Here is a 13,902-nt window from a genome sequence, read left to right as displayed (position 1 = left end):
AAAAAAAAAAAAAAAAAAAAAAGAGGTAGGGCCTTTGACAAGTGATTAGGTTATGAGGGCAGAGCTCCTTATAAAAGAGGCTCAAGGGAGCTTGTTTGCCCCTTCTGCTACATGAAGATGCAGCAAGAAGAAGCCATCTATGAAGCAGAGTGTGGGCCCTTGCCAGACCCTGAATGCTCCTTGATCTTGACTTCCCAGCCTGTAAAACTGTGAGTTGTAAATTTCTGTTGTTTATAAGGTACCCAGCTTATGGTGTTTTGTTATAGCAGCCCAGATGGACTAAGACACTCTTACCTCCCACTTTCTTAACTCATTTCCATTTGCCCCGAGAATGCTCGTCTCTAATCCTAGTGTAACATCATATACATTTCCGTTACATTAGGATTAGAGACAAGTTCTGCTTAGAAATAACTCCAAGTTTTCATATTTTATTTTCACAATGAAAATCAGCCAGCTTTGCTTCGGCATCAAAGACCGTGTTTATGTCAAATTAAATGAGCGCTGGTTGTGAGCTGTACTTTTTTTTCCAAACAGGAAATGGGTTAATCAGTTATGGAGAACCACCTGAAACAGGGGTGAGCAAACCATGGCATATGGGCAAAATCAGCCCGCTGCCTGTTTTTGTATGGCTACCGTCTACAGCTAAGAATGGTTTTTACAATTTTAAATGGCTGGAAATAACTGTAAAGAAGAATTAATATTTTGCGACACATGGAAATTAGAATTAAGTTTTAGTGTTCCTTAATAAAGTTTTATTGGAACCCAGCCACACTCATTTGTTTACAGACTCTCTATGGCTGCATTTATGCTATAATGACAGTGCTAAGTAGCTGTAACAGAGACCTAGTGACCTGCAAAGCCTAAAATATTTACTGTCTGGCCCTTTACAGAAGAAGCTCATCGGCTGCACACGGTGGCTCACGCCTGTAATCCCAGCAATTTGGGAGGCCAAGGCGGATAGATTTCCTGAGGTCAGGAGTTCATGACCAGCCTGGCCAACATGATGAAACCGTGTCCCTACTAAAAATACAAAAATTAGCCAGGCATGGTGGGGGACACCTGTAATCTCAGCTACTCGGGCAGGAGAATTGCTTGAATCTGGGAGGCAGAGGTTGCAGTGAGCCAAGATCATGCCATTGCACTCCAGCCTGAGCAACAGAGCGAGACTCCATCTCCAAAAAAAAAGAAAAGAAAAGAAGAAAAAAAAAAGCTCATCAACTCCTGGCTTGAAGAATATACAAACCATCCATTCATGTAGCTGTAATGTTTAGGAATTGTCTCCTGGCCGCTTTATGGCAGGATAGGGTCTGGATGAGGCCAGGAAAGCCTGGAGCACATGCCACGTCGTCTTTGTTTTAATTCCTCAGAGCACAGATTTCATTGAATGGTTCCAAGACACCTTATAAAGGGATATTTTTAAGGACCCGTAGGAGATATTTCCCTTAGTTCACAGGACCAGGAAAATCTTTGCCACTCCCCTTGTGATGATCCTTGTCACAAAATATTTGCTTTGGCTCTGAGGATACTCTGAGCCCAATCCATCACCCCATCTGCAATGAAACAGGCTCTTAAATGGATTTCTTGAATACTGACACCATGTTTGAATTATTTTATTGCCCTATACATTTTTCGCTGCCTCCATCACTTCCTTTTACAATTTCACTCAATTTCTTTTTTTTTTTTTTTTTTTTTTTTGAGACGGAGTCTCGCTCTGTCGCCCGGGCTGGAGTGCAGTGGCCGGATCTCAGCTCACTGCAAGCTCCGCCTCCCGGGTTTACGCCATTCTCCTGCCTCAGCCTCCCGAGGAGCTGGGACTACAGGCGCCCGCCACCTCGCCCGGCTAATTTTTTGTATTTTTTAGTAGAGACGGGGTTTCAGTGTTAGCCAGGATGGTCTCGATCTCCTGACCTCGTGATCCGCCCGTCTCGGCCTCCCAAAGTGCTGGGATTACAGGCTTGAGCCACCGCGCCCGGACATTTCACTCAATTTCTAATGTTTCTCTAAGCTGCTTCAAAAATCCTACTTTGAAATGAGGCAAAATACGAATTAGTAAATATAAAAACAAACCAAAGCAGCTGTCAAGTATATTACATCACTATAATAATGTGCTCAATGGTTCTATCATCAACTTGGCTATGTTGAGAACTCTCTCACAAAACCCCTGAACCTGTATGGTCCTGGGTCAGAGGAAAAGCTGAGTGAGAGGTGGGGGACAGAAGCTACAGTCATCAAGCTCTGCATTTGTCATATGTCAAAGGAAGTGAGAGACACCACAGAGGTGTAGGCAGGCACCCCACTCTGTGGCTAGCTCTCCTTCTAGCTCTTTCCTGATTGCCAACCTTGCTGACCAGTAGTAAGCCCAGGCCCCATCATCAGACAGTTTACTTCAAATCTACAGAGGCCACTCTGAGTCCACCTTCCATGGACTTCTACATCAATGGTAGAACATGCCTGGCTTCCAGATTTCCCTGCAAGTTTCAGTTCATTTGCCAGCACAGGGGCCAGTGAGTGACTCTTCCTCTGATTCTTCAACTTCCCTTCACAAACCTGCGTTTTCCCAGATTCGCTCACAATTACATAAGGTCTAGTTCCTCTAACAAACTCCTTAATCCACAATACTCACAGTGGTTCGGCTTCCCTGATTGAACCCAGATTGAGACAAGTAGTGCAACACACTTTATTATAGACAGGATTAATGGTGAAGAACACGTCTCTATCCTAACTCCTAACTTCTGTTCTTAGCCATGTATGATCCTCTCATTTAATGAAAATCTGCAGAGGAAGAGTATCTAATTATGCAAGGCTCCATTGCTGTGAAAATTTCTCTCAAGTCTTGGGCCAACAGGAAGGTACAGACTGTGTTCAAGGCAGCTGGATAATCATCACTTTGAGCTACCTTCTCTCTCCCACCCTCCACACAAGACTTGGTGTGGTCATCCCTCAAGCTTCTTCGCTCTAGAAAACAGAAGACAATCATTTTGCTAGCTGCTTGGGACCAAGAGCTACTCTGCTCATCCAATTTTTCTAAATCTTCTCTCAGTCCCAGAAACATAGAACCTGAAGTGGGATTTGGGTTGACATTGCTTTTTTGGTATATTTTTGAAAGATTGGAATTCAGTCATTAATGATTTCTTGTTTGGGCTAAACCCAGTCATCTCATTTTGAGTCTTTTTTTTTTTTTTAGGCAGAGTCTCGCTCTGTCTCCAGGCTGGAGTACAGTGGTATAATCTTGGCTCAATGCAACCTCTACATCCTGGATTCAAGTGATTCTCCTGCCTCAGCCTCCTGAGTAGCTGGGACTACAGGCACATGCCACCATGTCCAGCTAATTTTTGTATTTTTAGTAGAGACAGGGTTTCACCATGTTGGCCAGGATGGTCTTGATCTCTTGACCTTGTGAACCATTTGCCTCGGCCTCCCAAAGTGCTAGGATTACAGGCATGAGCCACAGCGCCTGGCCTTGCATCTCATTTAAAATGCACATGTGCCGGGCGCGGTGGTTCAAGGCCTGTAACCTGGTGCCCCAGCACTTTGGAGCCTTGAAACGGGCGATCACGAGGTCAGGAGGATGGAGACCATCCTGGCTAACACGTGAAACCCCGTTCCTACTAAAAAATACAAAAAACTAGCGGGCGAGGTGGCGCGCCCCTGTAGTCCCAGCTCCTCGGGAGGCTGAGGCAGAGAGGCGTAAAGCCCGGGAGGCGGAAGCTTGCAGTGAGCTGAGATCCGGCCACTGCACTCCAGTCCGGGCACAGAGACGAAGACCCGCCTCAAAAAAAAAAATAAATAAATAAAAATAAAAAAATAAAAAATATCAAGAATAAATAAAAAAATGCACATGTTCTCCAAAGAGATAGTATAATAGCAAACCATTATAGGCTCTTATATGCCAGGGACTATTCTAGGAGCATATCACAGATATTAACTCATCTAAGCCACACCAGCAACTTTTTTGAAGGGAGTAACTGTATATCACTTCTGTTTTAGATGAAGAAACCTGGCGGCCCAGAGGTAAGTATTTCCCAAGTTCCCCAGCTGTCAATACCAGCTATAAACACAAGCATTCAGCTCCACAGTCTGGTTTTAACCAAGTTTCATTGGGCCGTATCTTCGAAGAGATGAACAGCTTTGGCCTGACTTATGTATCATTTTATTTAGCCAGTAAATATTATTAAGCAACTATAATGTGCTAAAAAAACTTGCTAACCGCCCCCAGGGATATGGCAGTGACTGTACCCCCACGACCCTGCCTTTCATGGAATGGTCCCTAACGTTTATAAGTGCAAAAATGGCCACACAATGGGGCTTTTTCTATAATGTCCTGCCTGGTTCCTACCCCACAGAACACCCAACTTATCCACTAACCTTAATCTCACCAGCCTTTAAGGCAACATAATGAGGCCCCTTTAACCATCCTCCTGCCCAAGGATCGAAGCTCAGAACCGCACCCTAATTTCGTACTCAAAAAGTCTTGTGGATTAGAGGCGGGAGAGAATGGGGCAGGACCTCTAATGGTCCTAGAAATTAGAAGTTGTCATAACTAGAATGGGTTGGGTGACCTTTCCTTATCTGAAAAAAGGAGCTAGAGTTTTTTTAAGAAGGATGTTTTCTAAGTATCCCAGGGGGGGGTGAGTACTCTACGAAGAGACCCTTTCCTTTTAGAAAGGTATACTTTGTCATTATATTTATTTGTTTAGCTTATTTAGACCAGAGTTTCACCCGCCTGTGCCCGGTTGGAAGTACAATGGTGTGAATCTGCAGCTCACTGCAAACCTCCTGCCTCACATGCTCAGTGATCTCCTCCTGCCTCAGCCCCGTGTACGGCTGGATTACAGGCACCCGCCCCACCACCGCCCAGCAATTTTTTTTTTTTTTCTTGAGGGCCGGAGTCTCGGCTCTGTCGCCCCGACTGGAGTGCAGGGGCCCAGATCCAGCTCCACACTGCAAGCCCGCCCTCCGGGTTTACGCATACACTGCCCTCAGCCTCCCCGAGTAGTGCTGGGAAGCAGACCGCCACGCCACCCCTCCGGCCCGGCTGAGTTTGTATTTTTTAGAGAAGACGGGTTTCAACCCGGTTACCAAGGTGGTCCTGATCGCCGGACCCCTCGTGATCCGCCCGTCTCGGCCCCCCAAAGGGCTGGAATTACAAGGCTTGAGCCACCGCGCCCGCCCCAATTTTTTTTTTTTTTTTTTGTATGTTAGTAAGAAATGGGGCCTTCACCATGTTGGCCAGACTGGTCTCGAACTCCTGACCACAAGTGATCCACCCACCTTGGCCTCCCAAAGTGCTGGGATTACAGGCATGAGCCACTGCGCCTGGCCTGTAGTATTAATTCTATTCATCAATCACAGAATATGCATTCTTATCAGCAGATGGAACATACTCCAAGACTGACCACATGTTTGGCCAGCAAGTCTCAATAAATTCAAAAAAATTGAAATCATGCTAACCATACTCTTGGACCACAGTGGAATGAAAGTAGAAATCAATACCAGGAAGATCTCTCAAAACCACACAATTACATGGAAATTAAACACCTTGCTCTTGAATGGCTTTTGGGTAAACGATGAAATTAAGGCAGAGATTTAAAAATATTTGAAATAAATGAAAACAGAGACACAATATACCAAAATCTCTGGGATGCAATAAAAGCAGTGTTAAGAGGAAAGTTTATAACACTAAATGCCTACCTCAACGGCTTAGAAAGCTCTCTAATTAATGCTCTAACGTCACACCTAGAGGAACTAGAAAAACAAGAACAAACTAACCCCAAAGCTAGCAGAAGAAAAGAAATATCTATAATCATAACAAAACTGAGTGAAAGTGAGACCCCAAAATTTATACAAAGAACCAATACAACCAAAAGTTGATTCTCTGAAAGGTTAAGCAATATTGACAGACCATTAGTTAGATTAACAAAGAAAAAAAGAGGGAAGATCCAAATAAGCACAATCAGAAACAACAAAGGTGACATTACAAACAATCCTACAGGAATACATAATATCCTCAGAAACTATTATGACCACCTCTATGCACACAAACTAGAAAATCTAGAGGAAATGGATAAATTTCTGGAAATATACAACTTCCCAAGATTGAATCAGGAAGAAATTGAAATTCTTAATAAACCAATATATCAAATTCCAAAATTGAATCAGTAATGAAAACACCTACCCACACACAAAAATCCCCAGACCAGATGGATTCACAGCCAAATTCTACCAGAGATACAAAGAAGAACTGGTACCAATTATACTAAAACTATTTCAAAAACTTGATGAGGAGGAATTACTCATTGATTCTAGGAAGCCAGCATTACCCTGATACCAAAACCTGGCAGACACACAACAAAAAAAGAAAACTACAGGCCAATATTCCTAAGGAACATAGACACAAATCCTGAACAAAATACTAGCCAACTGAATCCAGCAGCTATCATATAGTTAATTCACCACAATCAAATAGGCTTCATTCCCGGAATGCAAAGTTAGTTCAACATATGCAAATCAATCAATATGATTCACCACATAAATAGGATTAAAAACAAAAACTATATGACCATTTCAACAGACAGAGAAAATTTTTTTGATAAAATCCGACAACACTTCATGACAAAAACCCTCAGCAAATTAGGCATTGAAGGGAACATGTCTCAAAACAGTAAGAGCCATCTATGACAAACCCGTATCTAACATCATACTGAATGGGCAAAAGCTGGAAGCATTTCTCTTGAGAATTAGAACAAGACAAAGATGCACACTCTCACCTCTTGTATTCAACATAGTACTGGAAGTTTTAGCCAGAACAATTAGGCAAGAGAAAAAAGTAAAAGGAAAAGAAGTCAAACTATTTCTCTTCATAGATAATATGATTCTATACCTAGAAAACTCTGAAGACTCTGCCAAAAGGCTCCTAGAACTGATAAATGACTTCAGTAAAATTTCAGGATACAAAATCAATGTACAAAACTTAGTAGCATTTCTATACAACAATTAACGTTCAAGCTGAGAGCCAAATCAACAAAAAGAAATACCTAGGAATACATTTAAACGAGGAATTGAAATAATCTATAGTTCTACAAAGAGTACTACAAAACACTGCTGAAAGAAATCAGAGATGATACAATGGAAAAACATTCCATTCTCATGGATTAGAAGAATCAATATTGTTAAAATGCCCATAGTGCCCAAAGCAATCTACAGATTCAATGCTATTCCTATCAAACTACCAATGTCATTTTTTACAGAATTAGAAAAAAACTATTCTAAAATTCATGTGGAACTAAAAAGGAGCCCAAATAGCCAAAGCAATCCTAAGCAAAAAGAACAAAGCCAGAGGCATCTAATTATTCCACTTCAAACTATACTATAAGGCTATAGTAACCAAAACAACATGGTGCTGGTACGAAAGGAGGACACATAAACCAATGGAACAAAATACAGAACCCAAAAATAAAGCCACACACCTATAGCCATCTGTTCTTCAACAAAGTTAACGAAAATAAGAAATGGAGAAAGCACTACCCCATTCAATAAATGGTGTTGGGATAACTGGCTAGTCATGCAGAAGAATGAAACTAGACCCCTTTTACCATACACAAAAATTAACGCAAGATGGATTAAAGATTTAAATGTAAAAAATTAAGGATTTAAATGTAAATATTTAAATATAAGAATCCTAGAAAAAAACCTAGGTGACACCATTATGGACATCAGCCTTAAGAAAGAATTTATGACTAAGTCCTCAAAAGCAATTGCAACAAAAACAAAAATTGAAAGGCGGGACCTAATTAAGTGAAAGAGCTTCTGCACAGCAAAAGAAACTATCAACAAAGTAAACAGACAACCTACAGAATGGGAGAAAATATTCGCAAAACTATGCATCCAACAATGGTCTAACATCCAGAATCCGTAAGGAACTTAGACAATTCAACCAGCAAAAAAGAACCCCATTTAAAAAGTGGGCAAAAGACATGAACAGATACTTTTCAAAAGAAGACATGTAAGTGGCCAACAAACATATGAAAAAAATGCTCAATATCACTAATCATTAGAGAAATGCAAATCAAAACCAAATTGAGATACCATCTCACAACAGGCAGAAGACTGTTATTAAACAGTCAAAAAACAGATGCTGACAAGGCTATGGAGAAAGGGACCATGTACACACTGTTGGTGGGAATGTAAATTAGCTCAGCCACGGTGGAAAGCAGTTTGGAGATTTCTCAAAAATCTTATAACTACCATTCAACTCAGAAATCTCATGACTGGGTATATATCCAAAGGAAAATAAACCACTCTACCAAAAGACACATGCAGCCCTATTCACAATAGTAAAGACATAGAATCAACCTGAGTGTCCATCAGTGGTGGACTGGATAAAGATAATGTGGTACATATACACCATAGAATACTACACAGCCATCAAAAAAAGAACAAAATTATGTTCTTCCAGCAACATAGATGCACCTGGAGGCCATTATCCTAAGTAAATTAATGCAGGAACAGAAAACAAAATAGCATATGTTCTCACTTATAACAAGGAACTAAATATTGGGTACACATGGACATAATGACAACAATAGACACTGGGGACTACCAGAGGAGGAAAGAGTTGGCGAGAAAAGGGTTGAAAAACTAACTTTTGACTACTATGCTCACCACCTGGGTAACGGGATCAGTCATACCCACAAACCTCAGCATCATGCAATATACCCATGGAACAAACCTACTCATGTAGCCCCTGAATCTAAAATAAAATTGAAATTATAATTCTTTAAATTATATTACTGGTTACCTATACAACATCAAAAAATGTTTACAGGATTGGCCGGGTGCGGTGGCTCATGCCTATAATCCCAGCACTTTGGGAGGCCAAGGCAGGCGGATCACGAGGTCAGGAGATCAAGACCATCTGGCTAACACAGTGAAACCCCGTCTCTACTAAAAATACAAAAAGAAATTAGCTGGGCATCATGGTGGGCACCTGTAGTCCCAGCTACTCTGGAGGCTGAGGCGAGAATGGCGTGAACCCTGGCGGCGGAGCTTGCAGTAAGCCAAGATCGTGCCACTGCATTCCAGCCCTGGGCAACAGAGCAAGACTCCATCCCAAAAATAAAATATAATAAATAATAAAATTAAATTGAATTAAATTAAATTAAAAAATAAAATAAAATAAACAGGATCAAAGGAAAAGACAGGTTTTATGCCAAATGATCCTCTGGCTCCCACCCCTCTTCTCAGCTTTTTCTTTCTTTCATACCTGGTGTTGACCAGCACTGGTGTGGAATTAGGAAGCCCTGGATTTGAATCCTAACTCCTTTACTCTCTAAGCCACAGAAGCTCAGCATTGTGAGGATGAAACATGATGGAAGCAGAGGACCCTCCTCTGTGACTGGTGCGTTGTAAGTACTCAGCAAGTTGGTAAAAAGTACTATTTCCTTCCATTGCTCTCAAGGATACCACTCCAAGTTTCTTTCTAGGGCTCTAAGGCCTGATTGCATTCTGTCAAGATGTCCCATTCCTTCTAACCTACCTCATTTGCAGACCCCTTTAAGATACTGCTATGGACACCTAGGTGCTAGCAGAGGAAGATGACGAAAGCTGATCCCCTCATTTTACAAATGAGAAAATCAAGTCCCAGAGACAAGAAGCTATTTGCTTTGGGTCACACTGTAAGTTAAAACGGAGCTGAAATTAGAACCCATCTATCCTGACTCTCTGCTGGGGGCTTTTTCAATTCTGAAAATTCTGCTTAGAGTGGTTCTCCATCCAGGCTGTTTAGGACAGCATTCTTTAATCCATGGGAAGGACTGGAGCAACTCAACCAAGCATCAGAGACACCACGCCCAACAGTCTATGTCCCAGTTACTCTTTATCCCCACCCTTGAGCTCTCTTCTGAACCCTAACTCATAGATAACATTGACTACTGGGTAGCATCTGGATCTCACAGACTTCTCCAACCAAACAGTTCAGAACTGAGGTCATGATCTTCTCCAAACACATCATTCCTCCTATATTCTCCATCTTGCTTAATGACCTCTCCATTCATCAAACTGGATGCCAGAAAGCATCTCCAGCTCCTCTTTTCTCCTCCTTATTCTCAGTTAACTCATGCCTTAGTCTTTTAGCTTGGGAGGGGCACCCTAATCAGGGCCCAGAACCTGCTGTGTCCACAGCCAGCTCTACGTTAATGTCACCTGAGACCAGCTCCAAAAAGCTGATGATGAGATTGTAAAAGAGAAAATGGTGCTTAAGGAACAAAAGTCTCCCTTCTGCCTTATCTCCAGCCAATTTGGATCCTGGGAGAAGGTTGTTTAAAATGCTTTGAGGAAGACAGGTATACAATTAAACGTTATCCATCATCTTAGCCAAATGTTTGGAAAGCAGGAAAGGTTGGAAAGCTCAAATTAAAATTCCGGGATGGGAAGTATTTATCTTCTAAACATGGGGAGGTTAGGCTGCTCAACTGGTGTGCTCGTCTCTGTCCTCAGAGCCGAATCCTCTTCTGGGTGGTTAATCCTCAGGAAGCTGAGCCTGTAAATGCCACTTGGCAACCACTGCAACTGCCAGTCTCCCAGAGGCAACAAAGAGCCTGACCTGAGATTGGCAGAGCTGGGGGATGAGGGATAGGGCTGCATTAAAGGCAGACAATTTTTTTAAAGTAATTAATCTCACTTCCTATTTAACCTACGATGACTTCTGTTCTCACCACTGTCACTGCTAACCACCTGCTTGCCTCTAATGGTCTTTTCTTGTCCCTACTCCTCCACTTTAGGCCTCCGAGCTTTCCCCACTCTCCGGGTCTCCTTATTCTTAACAGATTCTCCTATAGATCCCCTTCTACCTTTCCGAGCCTCTTCTAGATTAGTTCCAGAGAAGGTTCTCTCAAAGTTCTACTTTCTTCTTCCATCCTCTAAATAGCAGTATTTGCCCAGGATCAGTCCCCAGGTCTCCACATGGCTGTCTACACTCTCCCAAAAAGAGATCACTACCTCCACCCTAACTGACCTTCAACACTGCCTCCTCCCCATGAACTATTCATCACCTGTAAAAACCCTTTCCAATTTCCATGCCTTTCTCAAGAGTTGTGCCCTTCTGTCTTTCAAGATCAAAACCGAGGAGTCATTTCTGTCTCTTCCTTCTACTTTTTCCTCCTTGTTCAGTGAGACCCAGGTCTTTCTTGTCCAGCTGAACCTTCCTGTACCATCCCTGTTACCATCACCATCCCTCTAAAATGAGCCTTCAACACACGCCTACACAAAGACCCCAGCCTCCTAACTGCTCTCCATGCTCACTGTCCTGAATGCCAATTTTAGACTCTATGAAAAGGCCGGGTTTGGCTCTTAAACTCCCCTACTATGCAAGTAAGTTGCTTGAGCCGGGCGCGGTGGCTCAAGCCTGTAATCCCAGCACTTGGAGAGGCCAAGACGGGCGGATCACGAGGTCAGGAAATCGAGACCATCCTGGCTAACACGATGAAACCCCGTCTCTACTAAAAAAAAAAAAACACGAAAACTAGCCGGGCGAGGTGGCGGGCGCCTGTAGTCCCAGCTACTGGGGAGGCTGAGGCAGGAAAATGGCGTAAACCCGAGAGGCGGAGCTTGCAGTGAGCTGAGATCTCGCCACTGCACTCCAGCCTCGGAGACAGAGCCAGATTACATCACAAAAAAAAAAAAAAAAGTTGTTTGAGCATTCTTACCACTTTTGCTTTGGAATCAGAGCCTTTTAAGTCAGATACACAGAATTAAATCAACTTCCATGCTATCCCTGTCCCAGTAATTCTATATTGAAGTAATTCTCCTGTTGATCATTTAAACTCCAGACAAAATTAAAAACAAAACAAAACAATTATTTGAAAGCATTGGAGAGAAGTGAAGAACATACAGAAATTTAAGAGAATTTGACCTTTAAAAGAAGAAAAACAAGCTGGGTGTGGTGGCTCATACCTATAATCCCAGCACTTTGGGAGGCCAAGGTGGGCAGATCACCAGGTCAGGAGATCAAGACCATCCTGGCCAACATGGTGAAACCCTGTCTCTACTAAAAATATAAAAAATTAGCTGGGCATGGTGGCGGGTGCCTGTAGTCCCAGCTACTCGGGAGGCTGAGGCAGGAGAGGGGTGTGAACACGGGAGGTGGAGCTTGCTGTGAGCCGAGATTGCACCACTATGCTACAGCCTGGGCGACAGAGCAAGACTCTGTCTCCAAAAAAATAAAAATAAAAGAAGACAAACGCAGCGGATAAGATCCATATTTATCCCATTTTTCCCCTAAGGATTGTGTGGTGTAGTGTACGGAAATAGAGCTCAGGCAGAAACCACCAGTCTTACTGGGCTAAGGAATCAGAGGTCAGAGTTTGGGACTGGCAAAACAGCTGGATATTGAGAGAGAAATCCTGGAAAGGAAGGAGTCTCAAAGGAGGAAGCCCAAAATCTGTGTGCAAATTCTCCTCAAATCCTTGGATGACTCTGAACTGTACATGTTCAGGGAAAGGTCCAAGAAATCCAGTAGAAAGCAACAAATGGGAGGCTGAAAGGCTGTGCAGGTATTTCCATTGCTGTCTAGTGCTGGGGAGACTGAGTTTGAAGAAATCTCACTAATTCAGAGGGCCTTAGTTTTACAGTGAAACTCCAGAAGGGCCATAACTTAGGATAAGAGCCACATCTCAAGACTAAGGCCTAAACCTAGGATTCAGAGTAAAATAGACTTGCCATACAGAGTCTAAATGAAATATTCATAGAAACAAGGTGATCCTTCAGTAACTGCCGACTGGAACAACACTCTATTCTCCTCAGAGTAAGATAGGTCAACCCAGAATCTCTACAATGTAACATGCACAATAATGAATATACAATAAAAAGTATTTACTAAACTTGTGAAGAAGCAGGAAACTGGCACCCATAATCAAGTGAAAACAGTCAATAGAAACAGACATCTTGGCAACCCATATACAGGAATCAGCAGACAGGATTTTAAAATAACTATAATAAATGTATTAAAGCACCTATGGATGGGTATGATAGATGAAAGAATGAGATGCCTCTGGAGAGAAATGAAATGCTAATAAAGAACCAAATGGGGCTTACAAAACTGAAAATTCTAATATGTGAAATTTTTAAAAACTCATTGGATGAAATAAAGATTAAACAATGTATTATAGAAGTAAGAATTGGTGAAGTTAACAACAGGTCAATAAAAATTATCCAAATTGAATCACAAAGGAAAAAATTTAAAGGAATGAATAGACTCTCAACAATTTGCAAGATGAAGTCTAACATACAAGCAACTGGAATCCCAGAAAGAGATGAGAGAGAAAATTATACAGAAAGAATGCTTAGAGAAACACGGACAAAAATTTTTCCAAATTTTATTTAAAACATAAACTTACAGACCTAAGAAGTCCATCAAACCTTAAGTGGGATAAATACAAAGAAAATCATATTATCAGTTAAATTTCTGAAAACAAAAGAGAAAGACAAAATCTTAAAAAATACAAAAGGAAGAAAAACACTACATACAGAGAACTAGTGATAAGAATGACAACTCATTTCTCACCAGAAACAAGAGAGACCAGAGACAACAGAACCACACCTGTAAACTGTTGAAAGAATAACTGTCAAACTAGAATTCTATATCTAGTAAAATTCCTTTAAAATTGAAAGTAAAAAATATTTTAGGCAAATAAAAACTGGATTTATCGTCATCAATAAATCCACCTAAGAGAAATGTTAAAGGAAGTTCTTCAGGTCGAGAGGAAATGATACCATATGAAAATTCATATCTACGGGAAGGAATGAAGAGCATCAAAAATAGTAAAGAACTGGGAAATGCTTTTAATATCTGTCTTTCTTAAATTTTTAAAATACTGTTTTTTTTTTTTTTTTTTTTTTTTTTTTTTT

This window comes from Rhinopithecus bieti, unplaced genomic scaffold, assembly GCF_001698545.2.
Source record: "Rhinopithecus bieti isolate Rb0 unplaced genomic scaffold, ASM169854v2 scaffold_9978, whole genome shotgun sequence".
In the NCBI taxonomy this organism is placed as follows: Eukaryota; Metazoa; Chordata; class Mammalia; order Primates; family Cercopithecidae; genus Rhinopithecus; species Rhinopithecus bieti.
This window is presented reverse-complemented; position numbering follows the sequence as displayed.